We start from the raw sequence: 25,562 nt of genomic DNA, 5'->3' as shown, positions 1-25,562 counted from the left end.
TTGAACAAGACAAAAACAACACATAGCAAAAATGTGTCCTCTTTAGTCAGGGCCACAAGTAGGCGTCGACGGCGTTTCGACCATATTAGAATTAGACGGTTACAATCAGGACAAACAATAATGAATAGCAGAACGTCCAATTGGAAATTCGATAAAAGTCTATTGATGATAAATCCATAGCACGGAAATAATAGGGTTCCAAAAGCTCAAAGTCAAGGGGCTCCAAACCAGAGATACAAAACCGCTCTATCCGCTGTAATTTGTGTGGCAGGGCTCTTATATAAGTGTGTCCTGGGATCACAATATAGAAACACCAAATAGCCAATTAAATAAGGTTTTGGTCCTCGAATCAAACGAGGCTACTCGATCTACGAGCAAATCAGTGCTGGGCAGGCCACGATATTAATTTAGGGTCCCACTGAGCGACCCAAACTGCCCTCATTAAGAACTATATATAAGAAAATGGTCCTAGACAGAAATTCAAAAAACGTCAATTGATGTGAATCTTAGTTTTCCACAAAGCAAATTGAATCTGAGACCAAACGGAGATGTATTGCTTGCATATTATACTATGAATGCAATGTAACCAACACCACAAAAAAAACAAATTTGTATCGCAATTTTATTTACACATTCATAAAATGAGAAAAGGATAGAAAGGGGTGCTCAAGTGGTAAGGAAAGGAAATCAAAAACACAGGATTTAAGGTAATTCTGTACAACATGAGAACAATTTGGATTGCACAAACAAAGCCTAACCATACACTTCTATGTACATTATTTCACAAGGGGAAGGGAAAAAATTGGTATCGGCTTTAAAAATTAAATTATAAAAAAAGGGGGCGTAATCGTCGACGTTTCGACCCTGCCGCAATACGGGAGAATTCACGACCTCTGCTGCGGGTCTTCTTCAGGACGTTGGGGTATGGGGTTTGGAGGGGGGGGAGGGGAGGGAGCACCTAAAAGATAAATTTAAGCGCGTATTAGATATATTTACAGTATAAAAGGGTTCCTTTGTTCATTGAATTAGGAAGGTGTTGGGTACATTACCACAATTATTTTTGTCGTGGTGTGTCAGGCCAGGTCTGTTGGGTGGGCCACCTGAAAAGAGTAACGACAAAGGGGAGACTGTCAGCCCATCTCCCTAGGCACAGTCAACCCACTACTATTGGACCAGATATCAAGTCGAATTCGACTCAACTCTGACTGGTGTGTCCGTTGCGTTTCAATTAGAAGGGATGATTTAATTTGATAGCAAGAAGAATCGTTCTACATAATTAAGAAAGGAAAAAGGAGGCCTAAATTAATCACAATTCACAAGGCCTTAGTTACAGTCAAATAAAACCATAGGGAGTGAGACACGTATGTAACTCACCCTGGTCTGTTGACACGATCGACGTAATGTCAGTTGTTCAGGAAGGGCGCGCTGTTTTGGGGACCTGTGCCGGAACAAACAAACCGAGGTTTGAGTCCAACAATTCGATGCACAGACAGATAAAATTCCTTCAGCATTACATTTAGGATTTTACCTTATGTCCTCTCATTAGATGTTTAATAATTCCTCCGAGGAGTTCTTTAGGCAATGAAAACGCACACTCCGAACGGATCAATTTTCGCGGTATTGCAAAGGCACGTCCCGTCTCTCTCTACGAGGAAACCACGTGATGGGTGCTGCCAATTACATCCCTTAGTAGTAAGGATGACTCGCGAAAATAAACAGAGGACTGATTCACCCATATAACAAGTCTAGCAGTTACTGGGTAGAAATAACGAAAGGACTAAGTTGACTGATAGGAGACAAAGGTGATCTAAAGCGCCACATTAGAGGGTATAGCAGAACCACTCGGTTCTCAATAAATCTACAACCCACGCGTGTCTACAAAATATGTATATCCACACGAGCCAAATACAATTAGGTAATCCAAAATGTTTAGTCAAATTTAAATACAAAATAAGCGGCAATTCTGACATCCAAATTAATCATAATCATTCCGATGGAATCTTAGCGGCTGCACCGGAATTGGTACAATAATGAATAGCAGAACGTCCAATTGGAAATTCGATAAAAGTCTATTGATGATAAATCCATAGCACGGAAATATTAGGGTTCCAAAAGCTCAAAGTCAAGGTGCTCCAAACCAGAGATACAAAACCGCTCTATCCGCTGTAATTTGTGTGGCAGGGCTCTTATATAAGTGTGTCCTGGGATCACAATATAGAAACACCAAATAGCCAATTAAATAAGGTTTTGGTCCTCGAATCAAACGAGGCTACTCGATCTACGAGCAAATCAGTGCTGGGCAGGCCACGATATTAATTTAGGGTCCCACTGAGCGACCCAAACTGGCCTCATTAAGAACTAATCAGTCAGAGTTCTATCATGCCGATTTGGTAACTGTCCTGACGGTAATTTTTCTGCTCTTACTGCTCTATGTGCCTGCAGCCTATCTCAAATACACATCTTGTTGCGTGACAGCTTCACTTTGTGTATTCCCCCTAGACTTCCACAACTGCAGGGAAGTTAGGTGTCTCTGAGCACTCATCTACAATCTGATGGCCCTTCCTGGGCAGGAAGAGAGAGAGGAGCTGGCACTTTCAACTGAATAGATAGTGTGCATTCCTTGTTGAATTCTTTCACTAACCTCATGGAGGACTTGGGTTTATCTGTTAATGTTCAAAAATCCTATGTGATGGTGGTTAGCCGACTCAAGACCAAGGCATGCAGGTTTACCCTGGAAACCATTTTTCTGCCAAAAACAAGAGTTTTTTCTTCCTTGGGTCTGTTATTTGATTCTTCGCTGTGCTGGCATCGTCTTGTGAGTAGGAAGAAGAAAGAATTTACAAGGGAAAATGTGCTGGTGTTTACTTTTGCCTCAAGACTAGGGAGAAGACTGATTAAGGTCGTGCTACAGATCTGTTAGGGAAAAAGTATCTCCAAGGCAGCCTATGGGAGTGAGGTATGGGGGTTTGTTACTCAGGCCAAACTGAAGACTGGTAAAAAATGTATAAGATGTCTATTATGTGTCCGGCATAGCGCACCAACATTTTCAGTTCATAAAGAACAAGGTTTGTGGTATATAACAGATATGCCGGCATTCTGCCCTTTTTCTGTATGGTTAGATATTTGGGCAAGACCTGTAGCCAACTTGAATAAGGAGATTTCAAAGGACTGTATGTCCCTTCTCCCTATGTCTGTTCATATTCCCTTGCTCAAGTACATTAAGAACCTATCTCAGAGCCTAAGTCGGAGTGAGCTGTATAGCTCTCCAGAGGGAATTGTGAGGACTGACCGTAAATGGGATAAAGATATTTTTTGTTGGCTCAGGTCTTCCTCTTGAGAAGAGGCTGCCCTTTCAAAATCCCGAGTGCGCGCCCACCTACTGCTGAAGTCCACTCTTTTTATTGAGCCATATCTTTTAACTGTAAAAGTACGTATGAGGGATTTCTGTTGACCAGATTTAGATTAGGTCTTTTTCATTTTTTATTAGCATTTCCTCTGGAGAAGAACATGTGTCATTCACTGAAGTCAGCAGCAATCTTTCCCCGCAGGACCCCATGCATTTTATAATGTTCTATACATTTTACGAGGTTCCAAGGAAGGCATACATTATACCATTGTAAAAAGAATAATCTTTCTCTAAGTGGGCCCCGCACTTTTGTTTTTACAATTGTTACCTGAAGAAGCTATTTGTAATGTGGTATGCTTTTTGAAAGCTGCCATGAGATTCAGGAAAACCTGTGATTAAATATTGAATCTGTCTGATAATGATAGTTTTCTTATAAGCTGGGTGTGTTTTTATGTATACCTCTTTTTACCTAATTGTACTCATATTAATAAATATATGCTTGATGTTTTATTGTTTATGTTAGGCATATTTTAACCATAGTCATTGCTGCTGTTCTCGCTTTTATGGTTTCTTTACAAAGAACCGAATAAAGCTTACTTTGACTGATTGATAAATCTTCTTTACTGGTAAAGTTGGATTTAACAGTACTATTTTAGAAATACCACTTTTAGAAAGTACATGAAAGCAGAATGCACTCCTTCCCTTAATCTGTTTCAACATGTATGATTCTGTAATTTCCATTTGTATTGCGTGCGTACTTATTCCGTGATCAATCCTTATAAAATTAACCAAAAGACGCGTATTTAATGTGCTCGTCAGTCGAACTGCAGCATGAAGGATCCTATCCTGGCTGTAAACAGGTTAACTTATTTTTCCACACTTTTTCTTTGAAGTCCAAATAGTAAACCAATCATTATTCACTTTCCAAACGTAAATTCACTCAATTATAATCACAACGAAGACAGTGTGACGCTGCTATATTTCTTTATTTAGAAAGTGGGCATTTCTCTGCACTTACAGCTCTGTGTGCCTTGGAGCCTGTCTCCAATACACGTCTAGGGTGGGTGGCAGCTACAATTTGTGCATTCCTTCTAGCTAGCCAGCCACAAACACAGGAAGGGTGGGTGTGACAGAGAACGCATCTGCATTCATCTGCATTCTGATAGCTCTTACTGGGTAGGAAGGGGGGCTGACACATATCTGAATAGGCAGTGTCCTGTTTCCTATACAAAAGGCTGATTACCCCCTACTGATAGTCTAGAGGCAGGGCTGGGAAGAAAGGGGGACCTCTTCACTTTAAGGGCCACCTGCTTTGAAGTCACCGCCACTTCAAAGGCACAACTGGGTATGAGTACTGGGGCTCTAATCCTACCAAGACAGTACTCTACTGGCCCTGTGAAAAACTCTGCAAGGAGTAAAGACTGCTGGGGTACAAGAAATGCCACTCTGCTTGACTGCTGCTCTGGAAGAACTGCTTTTGTGCTTGGTTGGGCTGATCTGATGCCTGATGATCTCTGGCCTGCTGAGGATAAGGACTGGACCTATCTCACTTAAACCCTGAGTGGCTCCAAGGGCTCACTGGCTTTCCCCCTATTCTGAAGTCTTAGGGCCATCAAATACTTCCTTCTAACCCTGCAACACCACCTGTACTCTGCCATCTGTGAGTCCTACCCTGCCAAGTGGTGGCAATCCAGTACTGGGCCTTTGAAAGGGGACATCTTCTGTCCAGAACCAACAAAATCGACACAGTGACGACTTTGCACTGATCGGCACTGATACATTTCCCTTTAACGCCAATGCAGGAGTGGAGCGACTACATCGTCTCAATGGACTGTGCGGCTCGAATATGATGGACAGTGCAGCTCGACAACGACACAGTGCCTGCATTATAAAGGGGTTTGGCGATGAAGCCTTCAATGCCTGCATGGATCAGAACCAGCATATTGAGTCTTCCACATCGACACTTCCTCCAAGGTACCTTTTCAGTGAGCCATGCGTGAGTGCTCTAGCCAGCTTGACATCCATTTCAGTTGACCTGAACTTTGGATTTACCCCGGTGCAGCGCAACCTTAAGTAACCCCTAAGTGCCATATGTTTCTAAGCACTATTTTTTATATATTGATTAAAAATGAATACCTTTGGTTCAACTTATTGGATATTTGTTGTTGTTGTGTTGCTTTAGTCATACATATATATTCTAATTTTTTTAACCCTGTGTGGAGTATTTTATTGGCATTTTTATTGTGTTACTTTGTGTGTTGCACAAATACTTTACACATTGCTTCTCTAGGTAAGCTGGACTGCTCTCTGCCAAGCTACCAGAGGGTAAACACAGGTTATCTTTTAGTGTGTATCTAGCTTACCCTGACTAGGGTGGTGTTTCCTGTTTTAACAGGAGGAATACTCTGCCAATCTGAAACCCCAATTCTAACATTGGTAATCAGCGGTGAAGAAAGGACTTGTGTTTGTGCAATACCATATAGTACCTCATTGTTCACTACTACTCTATACATAAGACCATTCCAAGCTTTAAATTATTTTTTTCTTTTAGTTGGTCATTTTCATAAATTTTACTCCTGCTTCACCTTCATTATTTTAGGACTCTTTTTGTTGTTTTACTCGTAATACCTAGTCAGGATGTCCATGGATCTTAACTACCTAGCATACTACACTGGGAGTGAGCTGAAAGAGTTCTGCAAGGAAAGGGGGTGAATGTGGGCAGGAAAGCTTCCAAAGTAGACCTACAGATAGCCCTCCAAATCTATGAGGAAGTCAGGAGGTTGCATCAACAACAGAGGAGGAGAACCCTGCTGGGTAGAAGGCCCCCCTACCACAAGGCAGTATGTAGCGTATCTACCAGGTGCCTGTAATATATGAAGTTGGATATCAATGCCATTGAGAACTACCACATGACTGAGCTAAGGATGTTGTGCAGAGAGAGAGAGAACTGCAAACCCCTGAGGGTGGTCCCAAGTTTGAGTATCAGTTATCCTTAAAGCATGGGAGGAGGTCCACAGAATGCAATCTGCACCACAGGAAGACTGTGAAGAGGACTACTTCACCACTCCGGAGAATGCAGCACCCTGGTTAACCCTGACTTCAGCATCCGGGCCCCGAGAGGGCAGTGGCCCTAAAATAGAAGGCGAGGAGCAGAAACATGACTGGACAAATGCTCCAGGGGAGAGAGAGGATCCCACAGAGAGGGAGTCCCCTGATGGATCCTATGCAGGAAGCAGTGTCTACTCTCAAACCCTGTCTCCTGATGAGTTAAAGGAAAGACAGGTTGAGAGTAACCTCAGGCTACAGCTGGCCCAAATGGTTGCAGAGGTCAGAAAAGCTGATGCTAAGAGAGCCATGAAAAAAAGATCTTGCTGGCTCGTGAACTGAGTCTCAAGGAGTTGGACCTGAAGGCTAAACAACTGGCAGAGTCTTGCAGAGATGGTGGCAGCAACTCTACTGTGTCCAGTGTGGAAGAAAGAGCCCACATACCCAGGGGATTAGTGCCTGACTTCAAGGGGTGATGATATTGACAGGTGGTTTCAAGGATATGAGGTAGCTCTAGAAGTCCACAGGATCCCTGAGTAGGATTAGCGCGCTGGCATATGTAGTCATATTCCTGCTGATGGAAGGGAAACTTTACTGGCCCTAAAGAAGGGGGAGAATTTGAGGTATCCCACCATGAAGGAGGCTCTTGTCAAGCAATATTGATTCACCCCAGAGGAGTGCAGGTTGAGATTCAGGGGCAGTCAGAAACTGACTCACCAGCCCTGGGAGGATTTTGTGGGGTATTTATGCAAGGCACTGGATGGTTGGTGAAGGGTAGCATTGTAAACACTTTCGAGGGGCTGTACAATTTGATTGCAAGAGAGCACATGTTCAGTCACTGTTTTCCATGGCTATGCCAACAATTGGTGGATTGTAAGTTCTCTGACCCCAGGGACCTTGCAAAGGAGGCAGTCCTGTGGGTGAGTACCAGTGTGTCTGAGAAAACATTTGGGAGTGATCCTCAATATAGTGGGGGGAGGGTCATATGTCTCACTATAGTGGGGGGTTCGGTTGCCACTTCTAGGAGTCGGAGGAGAGGTGGGGTGGGCAGAGGCCCATCTTGCCCTATTTCCAGCTCCAGAGCTTGTATTGCTCCCAGAGGGATCACAAACAGCAGGGGAACCTGGTCTGTCTCCCCTGATGGGAGCTTGCCAGTGTCACGAGAGCTGAGGAGGTTGGCTCCCACAAGCACCTGCCCAGTTCTGGTTTCTATGGGTACCACTCCACAGTGGAGAGTACAGAGGCCCAGAGGTAAGGGCAAGAGGTGGAAGCAGTCCACAGTGGGAGGACCAGTTGGTCAGGGGTTGCCAGCTGTGAGATAAGAGCATCTCAAGAATGACCCTAGTAAGGCCACTTCTGACCTGGGGGGGGCTCCATGCACCATCACAGGGGCAGAAGGCTGGAGATCTGCGTCAAGCAGACTCCTGTAAAACACATGCAGAGTGTGTTTCCCGGGGGGGGGGGTCTTTGTACTCCCCTAGAAGTCCTGGCTTGCCATGGTCCTGTTCAGGCTAAGGCTACAGGCCCTGGGTTGAACGGCCAGTTTCAGAATACCACACCTGGACTGGTGAGAGGGACAGTGGTAAAAGGGTGCAAGAAACCTAGGGCTATTGCTCCCCACTCTGAGACACCACAGAGGACAGAGAGCCCTGAAAGGCTTGTGGCCTGGCTCCTAACACTGACGGCTGCCAGTGGCCTCTTTTGGTTACTGTTGTTGTGGACTTAGCTTTCCTTGGGCTGGGGACAGAAGTGAAATCAAAGGGCTAGAATGGGTCATATCCCTTTGTTGGCCATGGTGGTACTGTCTACCTACTGAGATGCATCTGTGAGCAGATTAAGGTTAGGCGCTGCACAAATTGGGTTCACAGGCAAGGAGAAGGATTCCCCATGGATTAGTTCAGTGGCCCCTGAAAGTATATACAGAGGAATCCAACTGGGTTCAGAGAGGCATAGAACTGGCAAGTACCCCTGCAGCAGTGGGCCATCGTTCATGTTTTATCATCCTCAGCAGGAAGGCCATCAAGGTATTGATTAGTCTGCTCTGGCTTTAGGCTGGAGGGGGTTGAGTTGAAAAAAAAGGCCCTCTTTGAAGGGCCGACCCAAATGTTTTGCCTTCCTCATCCTCTTTTTGCTGAATTATTTCTGTTGGCTTTAGGACTCTGAGCAGTTTACCACTGCTAACCAGTGCTAAAGTGCACATGTTCTCTCATTTAAACAAGGAAACATTGGCCTATTTAATTTATCTGTAAAGCCCCGGTACAGTGCACTGCATGTGCACAGGGCCTGTAAATTAAATACCACTAGTGGGACTACAGCACTAGTTATGCCACCCACACAAGTAGCCTTTCAAACCTGTCTCAGGCCTGCCAGTGCAGGGCCTGTGTCTGCAATGTACTGCCACTTCGACTTGGCATTTAAAAGTACTCACCAAGCCTTAAACTTTCCTTTTATTACACATAAGCCACCACTAAGGTAGGCCTTCGGTAGCCCATAGGGCAGGGTGATGTGTACGTAAAAGGTAGTGTTTTTTTTAAGTTTTGCATGTCCTGGTAGTGACTAACACCCACATATGGTGAGGCTTGCTCTTCTCATAGGTTAACATTGACAATTCCTTATTACACTTTTATGCTGTAATCCCTGATTGGAAAGGAGTAGCTGTGTCATGTTTTATATCATTGGATTGGTAATGATATATCTTCTTTACTAGTCAGATTGCAATTAACCTTCCCATTTTAGAAATGCCACTTTTCGAAGGTGGGCATTTCTTTGCTCTTACTGCTCTGTGTGCCTGCAGTCTGTCGTCAAAACACATCTGGGGTGGGTGACGGCTTCACTTTTTGCATTCTTTATAGACAGCCACAAACACAGGAAGGTTAGTTGTGCCTGAGCACTCATCTGCATTCTGAATGTCCTTCCTGGGCAGGCAGGGAGGGATGATCTGGCATTTGCAATTAAATAGGTAGTGTCCTGTTCCCACACAAAGAGCTGAATCCCCCTCCTGATAGTCTGGAGCCAAGGCTGGGAAGAAAAGTCTTCTGTGTACTGCAAACACAATTCTCTGAAGTCACCCCCACTTCAAAGGCGCAACTGGATATATGCACTTGTGCCCTGATCCAGGCAAATCAGACACTTCTGGACCTACAACTGGACTCTGTCAGAAGAACTTTTGTGCTGTGTCAAGGACTGGCATTATGCTGAATTGCTGACCTGGGACACTTGCTTTTCGGCTGTACTGTCCTGCTATCTGCTGCTCTCTGACCGTGCTGAGGGGTAGCTGGACGCTGCCTTGCAACAGAAGTGATCTCCAAGGGCTTGTTGGCTTGTCTCCTGTTGCTTGATTTTCAGGGATATCAAAGTTGCTACCCTTGCTCCTGTGCCTGGTTCACAGAAAGTGGACCCAGATACTTGCATAATGGTAATTGAAGCATCTTCAGTATGCATGAAGCACAAACGGCTCATCAGCTCTGTTGTGGTAGTAGAACCTGGTGCATCACACTCATATTAGCTGCATTGTGTCTGAAACCACCACTTTAAAACCAACACATTGCCACCACTGTGTGGAGAAGATTGGTGCATCATCCCTCTAGCATGGATTAACCCAGTGAATCTGCTTTGGAACCAATTCAATCAGAGCGGGCATTTCCCTAATGGACCGACGCATCACTGCCACTGCGTGATCAAAATCGATGCATCACCTTGCTTGCGGGCCTGACATCGATGCATCGCTCCTTTGCACCCCGCATCTTGCTGTTGCAACCAGGATCAAGGTACTCTGATCATAGGGGCCTGCTTGGTTCTTGTCTCCGGCCTGCGTTCTATTTCAGCTAGCTTGAACTGTTGACTTTGTTCTGGGCCAGCACGATCTCAAGTAACCCATATCGCTATTGCTTCTAAGCACTATTTTTACACATATTCTTTAAGTTCCCATAAGGAGCATTACATTTAATTCTCAAATACAAATTGTAAGAAATTGGGTTACTCGTTAAATGGGGGTGAAACCCTACTCAGGCAGCAACCACAGTTCTTGTTAGGGTGAAACACAGGCAAGTCCCAAATCAGGCTTATAGCAACAAACAGAGGTAGGATATAACCCAGCTACAGAAGACATGGCTCTCTATCAGAGGACTTTCAGGTCCAGTTTCCAAGGGTCCAGGACTGGGGTGGCATGACTTTGGGGAGCAAGACACACAGCAGACAGATTCTAGGTGCTGGGTTCACTGTAGTTGGAGCCTTTCCTGTCCCTGAATCTCTGACCAGGAGGGCAGCCAGCTAGCCCTTTGAGTCACTCTGCTGAGTTTGAGATGCAAGTACAGTATTTCTCTGTCAGGCAGCAGGACAACAGAGTAGCCATCCTTCTTGCAGAAGAGCAGCACAGCAGTCCTTCGGTTTCTGCCACAGGTCCAGAGGTGTACTGAAGAGTTGGGTCTGAGCGTCAAGTATTTATACATAGTGTCAGCTTTGAAGTAAGAGAAGGTTCTAGGGGCTTCCACTCCCAGAGATGTTTTAAATTTCCTGCCTCCCTGCCCTGGCCCCAGCTTCTATGGAGGGATAATAGACTGATGTGAAACCCTTTGTGAGTGTGCTGAAGCAGAGCCTTTGTTATGTGCATGTGTGACGATGACAGCTCCTCCCCCTATCAAGTCTGAGATGGACCATCTTACCAACACTTATTCCCCTCTCATCTTACTGTCTGGGAGCAATACACAAATACCGACTACCAGCTACACCAAGTCATGTGACCAAGGATACCAGCTACAGACACCAAATGGTTGGGACAAGAAAATGCCAACTTACAAAATAGTGAGATTTTCAGAATTGCGACTTAAAATCTGACTTGATCACAAAAGATGGTTTTAAATTACAATTCTTCTTTTGCCTCCTGCTCCCAATTGGAAGTTATCACTTATTAAATTTAATAAGGCAGCCCAATGTTATCCTATGAGAGAGACAGGCCTTGCGATAGTGAAAAACGAATTTAAGATATTTTCACAACCAGGACATGTAAAACTTAAAAGTATGTGTCCAACGTTTTAAGTACACTTAACCTACCCTCTGGGGTGTGTAGGGCCCACACTAGGGCTGATTTACATGTATTAAAAAGGAATGTTTAGCTCTGGCCAAAGCTTTATTTTCACAGGTCGAAATGTCAGTTTAAAATTGCACTCATTGGCTGCAATGACAGGCCTCTTAAGGGGGCCGCAAAGTTAGTGCTGCAGATCCACTAGTAGCATTTAATTTATAGGCCCTGAGTACAGATACAACCACTTTACTCGGGACTTATACTTAAATTAAATGTACCAATTGAGTATAAGCCATATTTTAGGGAGTGAGCACACACACTTTAGCACTGGTCAGCAGTAGTAAAGTGCACAGAGTCTTAAGCCCAACAAAAATGAGATCGGCAAAAATGGAGGAGTAGGGCAAAGGTTTTGGGGGAAGATCACTCTAAAACTGACAGATCTAACAAATGTATATCCATACTTTCCAGACACTTCAGCTGGGGATGTTCCTCATTTTCTATACAATCAGCTAATCTTTTGAAATCAGTATCACTGTACATGCGCAAGCCAAGTGGGATTTTATTATTTTTTGAACCGCGAGCCATCAGCAGCAGACTCGACTACGGCAAGGCACACTATACCAGAACTACCCGGAAATTACTAAAGAAACTGCAGAACATCCAGACTGCCTCCTCCAGACTCACACTAAGCATCCCATGTTGCCACCACATTACCAGCCACCTGAGAGACCTTCACTGGATACCTACCAACCAAAGAATTTCCTTCAAGCTCCTCACGTATGCCTACAAAGCCCTCCACAAAGACAGACCTGTATACCTCAACCACTGCCTCTCCTTCTACATTCCCACAATACAGCTTCACCTTGGCCAACTGGCCCTGGCCACTGTCCTACGGATCCACAGACCATGGCTGGAGGAAGATCCTTCTCCTACCTCGCTACAAAAATCTGGACTCCCTGCCTCTTCACCTCAGGCAATCACCATCGCTGCCGCAATTCAGGAAAGGCCTTAAGACCTGTCTCTTCGACTGAACCGCTGATCTCCATCTCTCCCCCTTAGTGCCTTGAAACCCTAATGGGTGAGTAGTCACGCTTTACAAGAAACTTGATTGATTGACCAAAACGTCTTTCTTCTTCATTAACCATTGAAATACACTCATGCAAGCTAGGTCTTGGTTAAACTGTATGGTAAATCGGAGCTACTTTAATGCTTTCTAATGGGGCTAAATAGTAAAACAATGAGCATTGGTACAGGCATCCAATGCAGGTTCTGAATCAAACCTCCGTATCCGAAGAAGGACTAACTGCTTTTCACCAATGTTGACTTGTCTCATTTCTAGCTATACCCTCCTAACATCTGGTGGAACCCTCATCTTGTCACAAAATTTCCTTATATACATTCCATAGTGCCTCATGCCCTGGTGATATAACAACTACCACTGCAGCACAGCAGAAGAGCTCGATGGATGGGTAACTGTGGATGACCGAGCTGATCATTTTCATGATCAGGATCTTCTGGCTAGGCATAAAAATATGTATCAAACCCTCAACTCTTCGCTTACATATACATCATAGGATGGACTGGCGTTGCAAATCCATTTTACTTTGCCTTGCGTAGAGACCACCGTGGGGATCACTGAAACTTCAGTTGACTGCTTCACCCATCCTGATCTGGACTTTAATTATGTCTGATTGAACTATAAGCTCCTACTTAAAGACTCGAGTCTAGCCTCAGAGTCAGCCTCCTCTGATCTTGGCTAGATTGTTCGTCACATTCGCTTTAGGACTAGGAGTGTCAATAAATGAAGAAATCTAACCTGAAAACATCAGATGGAAACTTGAAGGCATTTGACAATGACGCACGTCAAATCCCCAGACATCCCGCACGCGTAGGGGCGGTGTCTGTGTACACCACTCCGAGCGACGCCTGGAGTCTCACTTATGATAGCAAATGCCTCACACTTCTACCTTCTACAAACTCCGCCAACCCCGATTGTCTACTCCGGCCTGTAAAAGCAAATAGCGCTGCGTGTCCCGCTCTGGTTATAGAGGAATGCCGTGACTGGAAAGTACTATTTACCAAGGACCACATTTCTGAAGCTTTACTGACACCTCCGGCATATTTCCTAATTTATACTTGTGCCGCTGAACTCTGCCTTGTTGCGTGACCTCACGCAAGAAAACAAGTAGCTATTTCTAAGCTGAGCCGGTGTCTTTACCTCCTGTTTGTTAAGAAATGAGCTGCAGGCAGGAGAAGAGGTCAGAGGCGTGCAATGTTCAAAAATAATCACCCGATACATGTCTCAAGCCCACGCCCCCTCTTGCAAACTGTGATTAAAGTATTATAGAGAATGGCCGATCACGTCACGCGACTTCCCTATAAAACCTTGCCACTGACTCTCCCATCTGTAGCAGGAAGTGTCCAGCATCCGAATCCCTAGAGAGCAGCAGCGCCTGAGATGCAGTCACTTGCCATGAAACTTCTACTCCTCTCCGCACTTCTGGCTGTTGCCCTGGCCCGTCCAGGCCTTGGCCCTAACGGTAAGCGTGAAGGCATCTGCATGACCTTCATGACACAGTCCCGAATCCTTCAGCTCCCAGTGGATGGGTTGGTGGAGAGAAAAAAGCAAGGGAGGAAGAATGTTGTGTTTAGTTAAATGAATGGAGGGAAGGGCGGACGGTTGAATGGAGAGATAGACAAGTTGAATAAATGGATGGAAGGTTGTAGTGATGGGTGAAAGGATGGATGGATTAATGGATATGAGTTTTAGCAGGATAGATAGAATGGATGAATAACATGAAATATGGCTAATATTCAGAAATTATGAATTGATGTAAAAGATGAACAAATGGATGAGTGAGTGAGAAATGGATACAATAAGGTGCAGAGGGTGTTATTTAACAATAGCAGGCTAAACGTAGACAATGTCTCAGGGAGCGAACCGGCGAGCTAGGCAGGTTTAAGCAGATAGGTGATGGAGCCCAAACAACTGTATGTGTGTGAGGCAAGGAGAGGATCGCGGAGGTATCTTTTCATTATCTCTTCTGTGTCTGCTGGACGGCTGCGAGCATCCTTGCAAAAAATGGTGGGTGTTAAGAGGCGTGAGGAAGAGGGCATCTTTGAAATGCGAAATTTGAAAATGGCCAAACTAATCTTTTACAATCAGTAGTGTGGGGTGGGGCGATAAAGGGCGTTTTCAGAATCAGTTTTGATTATATAGAGGGGAGGATGCATAGAATATTGGAGGAGTGGTGCACGTGAAAGGAAATGATGGCAGAGACAATTTTTTAATTCAGTGTTTTGTGTGGAGGGAGATAGCACAGGACACTTTTGCAATACGTGGAATGTGTACTGGGAGGAGCAAGTCAGAAATTTTCTTTTTCAGATGTGTGTGGGTGTTTGTGTGCTAGTGAGTGTGCGCATGAAGGAAGGCGGAGCATCTTTGATATGAGAATGTGACTAGTGGGGAGGTTGGGATAGGACATCTTTGGAATTAGGGTTGTGTTTGGAGGAAGGGATAGCAGAAGGCTATTGCAATCAATGGTCTACGTATAGAGAAGTATAGAAGATTATATATTTTTTTTTAAATATATTTTTAACGGGAATAATTGATAAACACATCAGTTCGCCTACAACCCTGGGGCCGGCAGCGTATATACATGTGACACATCACACAGCTACTTTGCCCACATCCCGGGGGCCGGGCGGCATTGTTCTTTAAGGGTTGCAGTTCCGATCCAGGTACAAAGCCTGTCTGCTGCGTTCCAGTAATCTTAAGTAAATCTCAGAAATACATTTTTATAACAAACAAAGAGGTATCAGCTCAGCCAGTCACTGTCAGGACCCAAACAATAGCGTACTATCACGACAATAAGGCTCTTAACCTGTTGTCATTCCGTCCCAGTACCCTCCTGCCAACTACGTTCCTCCTACTAATTTCTGCCCTTTGTTCCAACCACATCTATTAAGCAAAGCATGGCACCTTTCCCTGCCCAACATGTGCACCCTGCTCCACAAAGTAGATATATCCTCTATCGTGCTGGGGTATGAGTTCCCTCTTCTGCCCCTATCGTAGTCTCTGTCGCTATGCACCCTCCCCCGTCTTTCAAGTATGTGGTATAGGGTCCCCAAAAGTTCTTCGGTCTGCTCCGCGGCGGGAGTAGTTCGCTGAAGTTTTCTGATTGTGTGCAACAGTAAAGGACATCGTGTGACCATTGCGACACTGTTGGCTAGGTCCCCTTAACCAACACGTTGCCACTCTACCTTTTGCCATCAGCAGGCCTAGGTCAACCAGTCTGCAAACTGCCTTCGGCAATTTTTTAGAGTAACCCAACAACGCCACGGCCAGGTCCGGGGGGATCTCCAACTCTGCAATAGTGCTTATCTCCCGGAAAACGTTTTTCCAAAAGTGAAAAACACCAGGGCAACCCCACGCCAAAATGTATAAAATCCGCCATCGGAGAACGTCATCTGTCACAGGTTGAGTCCTCTCTCAGTTCATACCTGTGCAGTCTCTCTGACATATAGTACACCCTATTAATGTATTTAAAATGTATCAGTCTATGTTTGCCATGTAGTGATTTGCGCCTGGTATTAGTGCAACAGTATAACCACATGTCATCGTCAATCATTATGTCCAAGTCGCGTTGCCAGGCCAACCTGGATTTAGTATATTGATTAGCTCTCTGGGACATTGCCAATATATATATGTTGGAGACCAATTTGCAGGGGGATATAGTGTTAATGATATACGATAGTTCTCGCACCTCAGGAGGCTCGTATAAATCGTCCCCTAGCTGTTAGCGCAGTGCTCTGTGCACTCTGTGGCTCTGGAAGCTCTGCAGTAAAGTGGGTGCCTCTATAGCAGCCGTGGCCTCTTCCCAAGTTTTAGCGACGTCCGCTGAAAACAAATCGCCCACTTTGTGAATGCCCAGCGCTTGAAGCACCCGTACGACCCCTTAGCACTGAGGGGGGCAACCAGACCGCCCAGGCTGTAGGCATTTCTGGAGAATATAACAGTGCCCGCGCTTTCTGTTGTAACAGGCAGTGCCAGGCATGCCACGTTGAGTTCAGGGAGTCCAGGATCCCAGTTCTGCGATCCACCGACTCAAAAATGACAGCTGGAAGGGGGAGGGGGTCTGCGAACAGCCTCTCCATCCTAAGGTATGGTGTGTTATCTGCTCCGTGAATCCAACTATGTGCTTGCACACCCTGCGCAGCTCTGTAGTACAGCTCCAAACCGGGAGCCCCCAATCCCCCAAAATGGTATGGCAAAGTGAGTGTCCACCATTGAACACAAGCCTGTTTGCCCGCCCAAGCCAGTCTCACCAATGATTTATTAAGTCTCACAAAGAAGGAGCATGAAAGCACTATCGGTATATTTACGAACAAGAAGAGAAATCTAGGCAGCACTACCATCTTCATGATGGAGACCCTACCAATTAACGATAGCGGCAGCCCAATCCAGGTTTCGATGTCATCTTCTAGTTTCGCTATGGCTGTCCCATAGTTTTCCCGAAAAACAATTTCTGAATTTGTGTGCAGTCTAATGCCAAGGTACCTAACCGAATCATCAGACCACAGCAGACTCCATCTCAAAGGGTAAAGTGGCCGGTGTGAGCGGAAAGGCTATGGATTTGGACCAATTGACCCTCAACCTCAAAATTGCCCCATAGTGTACTACCTCTCGCAGTACTGGGGAAAGATGGTTTTCAGAGTCACTCACATATAGCAGGGTATCATCCGCATATGTTGACACCACTATTTCGTAAGTAGGAAATCTAACACCTCTGTGGCCATGATATTCCCTGAGCGCGCACGCCAAAGGTTCCACAATTAGTGCATATAGCGTGGGTGACAAGGGGCAGCCCTGCCGAGTTCCCCTGGCAATGGAAGTGGCACTAGTGACCAGGTTACCCAACCAGATGCGCGCAGAGGGGGCATTGTACAACACCCTGATCATTTGCAAAAAGACAGGCCAAGTCCCATTCTGGTTAGCACCTGTTGCATAAAGGGCCATTCTACAGAGTTGAATGCCTTCTCCATATCCAAGAAGACTGCTACCGCCTTTGTATCTTGTCGGACATGTTGCATTGCGCCAAAGACCATACGAAGGTTGTAGGTGAGGTTTCTCTCAGGTAAAAACCCTGCCTGTTCCGGACCGACTAGTTCCGGGGTCAAAAGGGCCAGACAGTTAGCCAAGATTTTTGCAAACAGCTTGGTGTCCACGTTAAGCAGGGAAAGCGGTCTGTAAGATCTGCATTCCTCAGGAGATTTACCTGGTTTGGGAATGGCTACCAAAATGGCTTCCCTCATAGAGTCCGGCATCTGTCCCATTGCACACATATCATCAAATAATACCGCAATCTGAGGGAGCAGTAAATCTATGAAGGTCTTATAAAAGTTCACTGTAAGACCATCTGCCCTTGGGGCACTATTTGCACTCATTCCCGTCAGTACTTCCAGAATCTCGTCTTTTTCAATGGGTAGAGAGAGGAACTCTCTATGCGTGTTTGAGAGAAAGGGTAACTTAATATGCTCCAAGTAGTCTAGTACTTCCTCATCCATACCTGACAGACGTGAGGTGTACAGGTCCGAGTAATATTGTTAAAATCTATTGGCGACTTCCGCTTCTTCCGTAAGCAGATCGCCCTCCTCCGACCGGATCATGGTGATTGTGGTCTTGCCATGTCTGGCTTTCAGCATATTAGCCAGGACAGATCCCGGTCTGTCCCCCTCTCCAAACACACGTGCTGAAGCGCATTTTCCTAAATGCAGCACCTCGCTGTCTGGCGCCTCGTGGTACTCCTCTAGTGTTACCTTCATCATGGCTGTGGTCTCCTTGTCCATCCCGGGCAACTGACAAGTCTCCAATTCACCCAATCTGCACTCCAGAGTCGATAGTCTCTGTCGAATGTCACGGAGTAACCTAGAGTGTTTGGACATAGCCACCCCCCTGATGTACACTTTAAAAGCCTCCCATACCGTCTGGAAACTATCCACTGACCCAATATTAGTGGCGAAAAATGTTTCTAACGCTTCTGCTATCTGTTCTTTAAAGAGGGGGTCCAGCAGTGAGTAAGGTGGAAAATGCCATGTGAACGGGGGGATTGTATTTTTAGGGGTGGATAAGACCAACAGGAGAGGGGAGTGATCGGACAAAGTGCGCAGCAGGACCTGACAAGAACGGATATTGGACATGAGAGACGACGATGCGAGCCAGTAATCGATGCGTGTGTGTAGGTCATAGTAAGCAGAGTAATGTGTGAAAGCCCCCTCCAGCGGGTGAAGCTCTCGCCATACATCAATGAGGTCCGTGGTAATCATGACATCATGACTCTTTCTATAGCTCTGACTGCCGTCGCCGGCCTCTGTGACGGCCCCCCGATCTATCTAAACTCGTGTTCTTAACAAGGTTGAAGTCACCTCCCCAGAGTATTTGTGTCGTCCCGCATCCACTCAGAGTGTTAGCTAATGTAAAAAACTCCGGGCAGTCGTAGTCAGGGCTGTATACATTAACCAAAAGTAGGTCCAGCCCCCTGCCCTTACATCTAGAGATCACAAACTTGCCGCCTGTGTCCACTGTCAGCTGTAGCAGTGTGTATTCAGCTCTAGGATTCACCCATGTGATTACTCCTCTAGCATGAATTGTGAAACCTGCTGTGTTAACATTACCCATTAGACCCCTGGGATGCATCATTGGGCTTTGCAGCGAAAAGTGCGTCTCCTGAAGAAAGGATACATCTATGCTATGCCTATTTAAATAGTTTAGCACTTTGCGCAGTTTACGGTGATCATTAAGACCCCTCACATTCCATGACAACACTCTGAGGAAGTCTACAGGTCTCCAGTCAGTGGCTTCCCCAGTCGTTGCCATCTTGTCTGTCGTGCGTGTCATATCGTCCTGAGTCTTTTGGCTGATACCTGTAATGTATAACATACAAAATCTCGGCTGTCCTCTTTAACCTCCCAAACCCAAACCGCGTCCCCACACTTCCCTCCCCTCCCCCCGCCCACAGCTGACCACCCCTAACTCGCTCACGTAGCATCCCCTATGGGGACCACCCAATCCACCCCCAACTTAGTTGACAGTGGTGGTGTTTGTCACGCGTGGGCAGAGGTCGCTCTATGTACAACTATAAGTGCAACTCTGGCTTTCCCCTGTCCTGACCTCCACACACCGACTTCCATCGTCACACCCACCGCTAAACAGCGTTTCGCAGCATTACGTGTCATTGCAGCGCACCCTATCCCTGAGTCGTCGCCCTACTAGTAACGTACATCCTAATAAGCAATATTTGCACCCAATGCTGAGGCTATGATTGGATCTCTGGGTTACCCTCTAACATCCATATGCCTGACTACAGTGGTTAGAAATGAAAAAGTCATACATATGGAAGTATAAATAAATGTCCGCCCCAGCATAACAATAGATACAAACCTAACATATTTACCTTCTCCCCCCAACCCCCCAGCCCCTATGATACTTATCAGCTGCCTGTAACAAGTTGAGACTCAATCTTCATCATCAAGTGACCCCCCTGCCGCCTCGTCCAGCAGAAACCACTCCGGGCTCCGCTGCTGCTCCCTGCTCCAGTCTTTGAGTGCCTTCTGCAGAGCCTTTGGGTCTGTGAAGATGTGGGAGCGACCTTGTCTATTCACTTGTAATTTGGCTGGGTACAGAAGCACATAGTTGAAGACCAACTCCTATAACTGTTTTTTCATGGGGACAAATTGCCGTCACGCCGCCTGTACTCGGGCGGTGAAATCCGGATAGAGCGAGATATTTGATCCTTCATATGCCAGCGTTTGTTTGTCCCTCACCTTGCATAGAGCAGCATCCCTGTCCCGGTAATTTAACAGTTTTGCTATGATTAGACGTGGAGGGTCTCCCGGCTTGGGTCGGGGTCCCAGAGAGCGATGCGCTCTCTCCACCATGAACATGTTCGAAAACACCTCTGTCCCTAGCAGGTCGTGTCCCAGCTGTTTGTGTTCTGTATCCAGTGTCATCTGTGCCTCTTTAACTTCCATGAGTCACTGTTCGGACATATTCAGCCTCTCCGTGTGTTTGTCCAGCCGCGGCCCCATTCTGTCCATCCGGCATGAGAGGGCGTCGATTTTCGTGCTCAGGGAAGAGATACCACTTTGCAATACCTTTTCCATTGACAATAGCAAACTTCGGATGTCCGGTTCGTCCTCCCTAGGGGTTGTGGACCCATTCACCTCCTCCTTGGCGGAGTCTTGTGACTTAGAGCATTTTTGTTCATAGGACAACTTAGGCTGGGTCCTGTCCATTCTACCCATCGTCTTCTCGTATGTGGGGTGGCTGCGCAAGGACTGCTGCGTGATACCAACCTGTCCGCGAGCCGTCTGGGGCCAGATTATGAGACCCTGCATGGGAAGCAACACTCGGGGCCTCTATCCAGCAGAATTCCTGCCACTGGGAGCTCCGCCTAGAGTTGCTTGTATCTCATCTCACTATCACGCCACCTCTTCTCCAGGGGCCGCCCGGCTGCACCGCACCACCCCCGAGCATTGCTTTGTACGGCCAGGTCTGACTAACGGCCACCTCCCTGTACTGCTCTTTGCCCGGTCTTCTTTGCCCCGCGGGGAAGTCGCATAGTAGTATAGAACCTGCTGGGTGTGTCGGCGTCTGTAGGGATGATGTGGCTCCCCACCGAGGTACCCCTCCGCCACGACCACCAGGGACCAGCCTAGCTTGTACCTTCAGGCCTCGCCGCCAATGGCCTGTTATCCCCAGTCATGCTTACTTCAGATCTGAGTCACCCAGTCTCCCGATGTGGGCTCCAGCCCGCACAACTCTCAATAGAACTGCAGTTACCCTTCCCCGCATAGCCCCCAGCAGTGGCCGGTGCTCATGTACCTCCTGGCAGCACATTGAGAGGCAGCGCGCCGGGCTCCACGCAGTCAGGATTAACAATGACGCTTGCTGGGGCAGTGCAATATCCACCTGGGTCCCCTGCCTTGGCCCTGGTAGACCCACAATGCCTAGCTGTGTCACTGTCTGCCAATTGACTCGGGTGTATGCCCTTCAATGCTTTGCCTCACAGATCTCCACTTCAAGCGCTGACCTTCACAGCACTCACTTCTACCGTGGGGTGCTCACTCCATGTATGCCCACATGGCAGGAGGTGCTCTGGGACCCCTCGGATGTGCAGAGAATGGCAGCGCCGCTCAGCCTCACGTCTCCGCCCCCGCCCCCGCTTTTAAGCCATGCACCTCTGAGTGGTCCACCTCTGCCCTCGTTCATGCGGGCGGCCCCGCCACCGGTTACCTCCGCTAGAGGCGGCCTCACTGCATTTCGCCGTGGCTCCGGCCGCGTCACTCCCGCCAGACGATGGGGTGGGGGGGAAGGGGGGAACATGGCTCTGTCTACGGCGGGCGGACCTCGCAGCTTTCACCCTCATGGTGCCGTGGTGGACCCTCATGCCGTTACGAAGTCAGCGGCAGCACCATCAGCAGCCCTGTCAGGCCGCACCGGCTACCGCCCAGTAGGAATTCTGGAGACAGAGAGGTCCGGCCCGGCCAGGCCACTCGCCTCCACACGCACAGGCACGCAGCTCCGCCCCGCGTCCAACTCCAGTCCGGGGATTAGCGGCCCCGCATTCCAGCCCCTAACTGTCACCTTATCTCCGGGCTGGAAGGGTCTAGGAGGGTCGGGGTTCAATCTGCAAGTTGTGGCAACCTTCCGGTACCGAGGTGTCGATCCAACGGCGATTATGCAGCGGTGGGTGTAAGTATAGTTAAAGAATGCCTGAACGGTGTTGTGGACCTCTAGGCTCAAGCGGCCATCTTTGTCGCGAGCCGAGCTCCGCCAAGTGTAGAAGATTATATATTTACAATAAATTGCATGCAGTGTAGTAAATTAAGGCATCTTCACAAGTAGAGTTGTGTGTGTGTGTGAAGGGGAGAATGGCAATGGACATATGTACAACATGTCTTTCTTTCTTTGTGTCCGTGGATATCAGGATGGCCGAAGACATCAAGAAAATTAGCAGTTGTGTGCAAGAGAGGGTGCCAGAGGACATTTGCTAATCAGAGGACTGTGTGGAAGAGAGGGTGGCAGAGGATATCTCCAGAATCAGAGCTCTGTGTGCAAGAGAGGGTAGCAGAGGGCATCTTTCCAATGAAGTTTTGGTGTAAGAGAATGTGGTAAAGAACATCTCCAGCATCAGAGCTCTGTGTGTAAGAGAGGGTGGCAGACGACATCCACAGAATCAGAGCTCTGTGTGGAATAGAGGGTGGCAGAGGACATCCACAGAATCAGAGCTCTGTGTGGAAGAGAGGGTGGCAGAGGAAATCCACAGAATCAGAGCTCTGTGTGGAAGAGAGGGTGACAGAGGACATCCGCAGAATCTGAGCTCTGTGTGGAAGAGAGGATGGCAGACGACATCCACAGAATCAGAGCTCTGTGTGGAATAGAGGGTGGCAGACGACATCCACAGAATCAGAGCTCTGTGTGGAAGAGAGGGTGGCGGACAACATCCACAGAATCAGAGCTCTGTGTGGAAGAGAGGGTGGGGGACGACATCCACAGAATCAAAGCTCTGTGTGGAAGAGAGGGTGGCGGACGACATCCACAGAATCAGAGCTCTGTGTGGAATAGAGGGTGGCAGATGACATCCACAGAATCAGAGCTCTGTGTGTAAGATAGGGTGGCAGAGGACATCCACAGAATCAGAGCTCTGTGTGGAATAGAGGGTGGCGGACGACATCTACAGAATCAGAGCTCTGTGTGGAAGAAAGGGTGGCGGATGACATCCACAGAATCAGAGCTCTATGTGAAAGGGAGGGTGGCAGAGGACATCAACAGAATCAGAGCTCTGTGTGAAAGGGAGGGTGACAGAGCGCATCTTTGTAATGAGGTTTTTGTGTAAGAGAGGGTTACAGAGGGCATCTCCAGATTCAGAGCTCTGTGTTGAAAGGAAGGTGGATGAGACATCTTTTTAATCAGAGGTTTGAGTGAATAAGAGGTTTGTGTGGACGAGAGGGCTGTGGAGGGCATCTTTGTAATCAGAGGCATGTGTGAAAGAGAGTGTGGCAGAGGGCATCATTATCATAGGATTGTGTGGAAAAGAGGGTGACCACGGGCATATTTGTAATCAGAGGTTGGTGTTAGAGAGAGGGTACAGAGGACTTGTTTAGAATGAGTTGTTTGTGGAAGGAAGGAGGATAAAAGGCTTCTTTACTATCAGTTAAAGTTGCTGACACTTTTTTAAAGCAGTGATTAGCACAGTTATTCTTTAATTCACTCACTTTTAAATCACTCACCAACTAATTCAGCCATTAGATTGGTAATGTATTGGTTCTCTGATGCATCAGCTGATGTGGTCAAGGTTTAATTAAGTGGTCCATTGTGTGTTATATCCATCAATTCATTCAATACTATTGCTGGTTATCTGAGGTAATAGAAAATACAGAACATTTGCTGTGATCACACAGGAAAGGCAAGGGCATATCAGGTTAAATGGCATATCATGTGTAACAATAGCTGAAGGAAGCTGTGACTCCCAGAGCTTGTTCTTAATCCTGTTTATAATCTTTACTTAGTGTTCCAGCACAAAGATATCATCGGTTCCATCTGCAAAGTCATATTTTGATGCCCCATTCTCTCTGCACAGTAGCCCACATTTGCCTCAGGGGCAATTTCACCATCCCCTGCTTTTATTACCCTGGGCTACCACCTATAGTTATCCATCCTTGAACCAGTCCTGACTAACTGCATGTATGTGTCTCTATCTAGAACCAAATAGCAGTGAACGTCGTGGTCCTCCCCAAGGTCTACCAGTCAACACTTTGCCCCCTAGGCATACTGCTGGTCTGGGCAGTGCCGTACATCAAACTGAGAGAGAGAACCATGACTCTGGGGATAGAGCACTGAGAAGCCAGCCTCCTCCACCCCGATCTGAGAGACCAGATAATGAGAGAGACCATCCACGTCCATCTACCAATGCACCCGTCAGAGGCACCAATCGGCCCCGTCCTGAACCAACTCACAACCAAGCTGAAAACCGTCCACGCCACTGAAAACATTGGGTGAGTAGCCGACAGATTATCAGTGTAAATAATATTGTAGACAATTTAGGAGTTTCTTTATAGAATTTTAGAGAAATATTTGTACAATGTGGAATTGCTTCCTTGTCAAACTCACTCAATCCTTGCTAATGTCAAATTTCAGTAAACAGGATTATTCACAGCAGTATAAATGCTTGCTTGTATATGTTTGGATGTATACAGATGTAAAGTAGAGGATGGCCCAATTCATCAAGAGAGGTTGGGGCTTGGCAGCTCGATAAAGGAGAAGGAAGACCAAGGCACACAAGGAAGAGTAGACTGACCTTTGAGTGGGAGTAGGGGGTGGAGAGTGGTAGGCACTTCGGCGGAGGAAGGTTGGATCTGGACATGGGATAGGTTGCAGAGTGCAATACACCTCAGATGCATCTGATAACTGGGAAGTTAACAGATGTATCAAAATAAGATATTTATTTTCAAAATCATAGAGGTATCAATGATAATCATATCATATCAATGAAATCAAAAGCTGTGCATTTTTTCACCCTCTTGAGACGGAAGCCGGGAGGTCCTCCCTCATCTGTTTTAATTCTCGAGTGTCTTAAGCTTTGCCTCTATTAACCTCGCTTGATTTAATAAGCGTTTTACTTCTTTTCATTTTGTGTTTGCCACTCAGCTTGACTAGTGTTTTACCTGCCAGATATTTTTACCTCATCTCACCGCTGCCTGGGCCACTCTCAGCTGAGCATTGACGCTGAGAGTTTGGTCCCGGGGAGCCGAAGCTTTCACGGCGGCCATATTGGGTGTGACTAAGCGCTCTGAGGCGCTCTAGCTGCATATAAAAGGGGACGGCTTCCCTCCGTGCAGCGGACGCGACCTGCGGACGCGCCGGACTCTCGCCGGAGTCATGCCAGAGTCCTGCCCGTCTGCGCCCGTCTGCGCCCGTCTGCGCCCGTCAGCGCCAAGGAAGCACTGGCGGCTGGTCAAGCTGCCCGAATCCCCTCCCAACGGATAGGTTACTTTCTTTATCCTCTACTGACACTGATCGCGGCCAAACCCCCGTCCTTGCCTTGCCATCATATTTTTACCCCTGAGCGTGCCCTGGAAGCCTCCGCCTGT

General features: G+C 47.0%; 1 long non-coding RNA gene across 1 annotated transcript in view; it reads left to right on the top strand.

Moving 5' to 3' along the window:
- Positions 1-13,824: 13,824 nt before the first annotated feature.
- Positions 13,825-25,562, top strand: part of LOC144771857 (uncharacterized) — a 32,700-nt gene continuing 20,962 nt past the window's right edge. The window contains exons 1-2 of the long non-coding RNA XR_013599520.1: positions 13,825-13,951; positions 24,175-24,467. This is a non-coding gene — a long non-coding RNA (uncharacterized LOC144771857). The remainder of the gene's footprint in view (positions 13,952-24,174; positions 24,468-25,562) is intronic.

The sequence above is a fragment of the Lissotriton helveticus genome, chromosome 8 (assembly GCF_964261635.1).
Source record: "Lissotriton helveticus chromosome 8, aLisHel1.1, whole genome shotgun sequence".
Lineage (NCBI taxonomy): Eukaryota > Metazoa > Chordata > Amphibia > Caudata > Salamandridae > Lissotriton > Lissotriton helveticus.
This window is presented reverse-complemented; position numbering and strand designations above follow the sequence as displayed.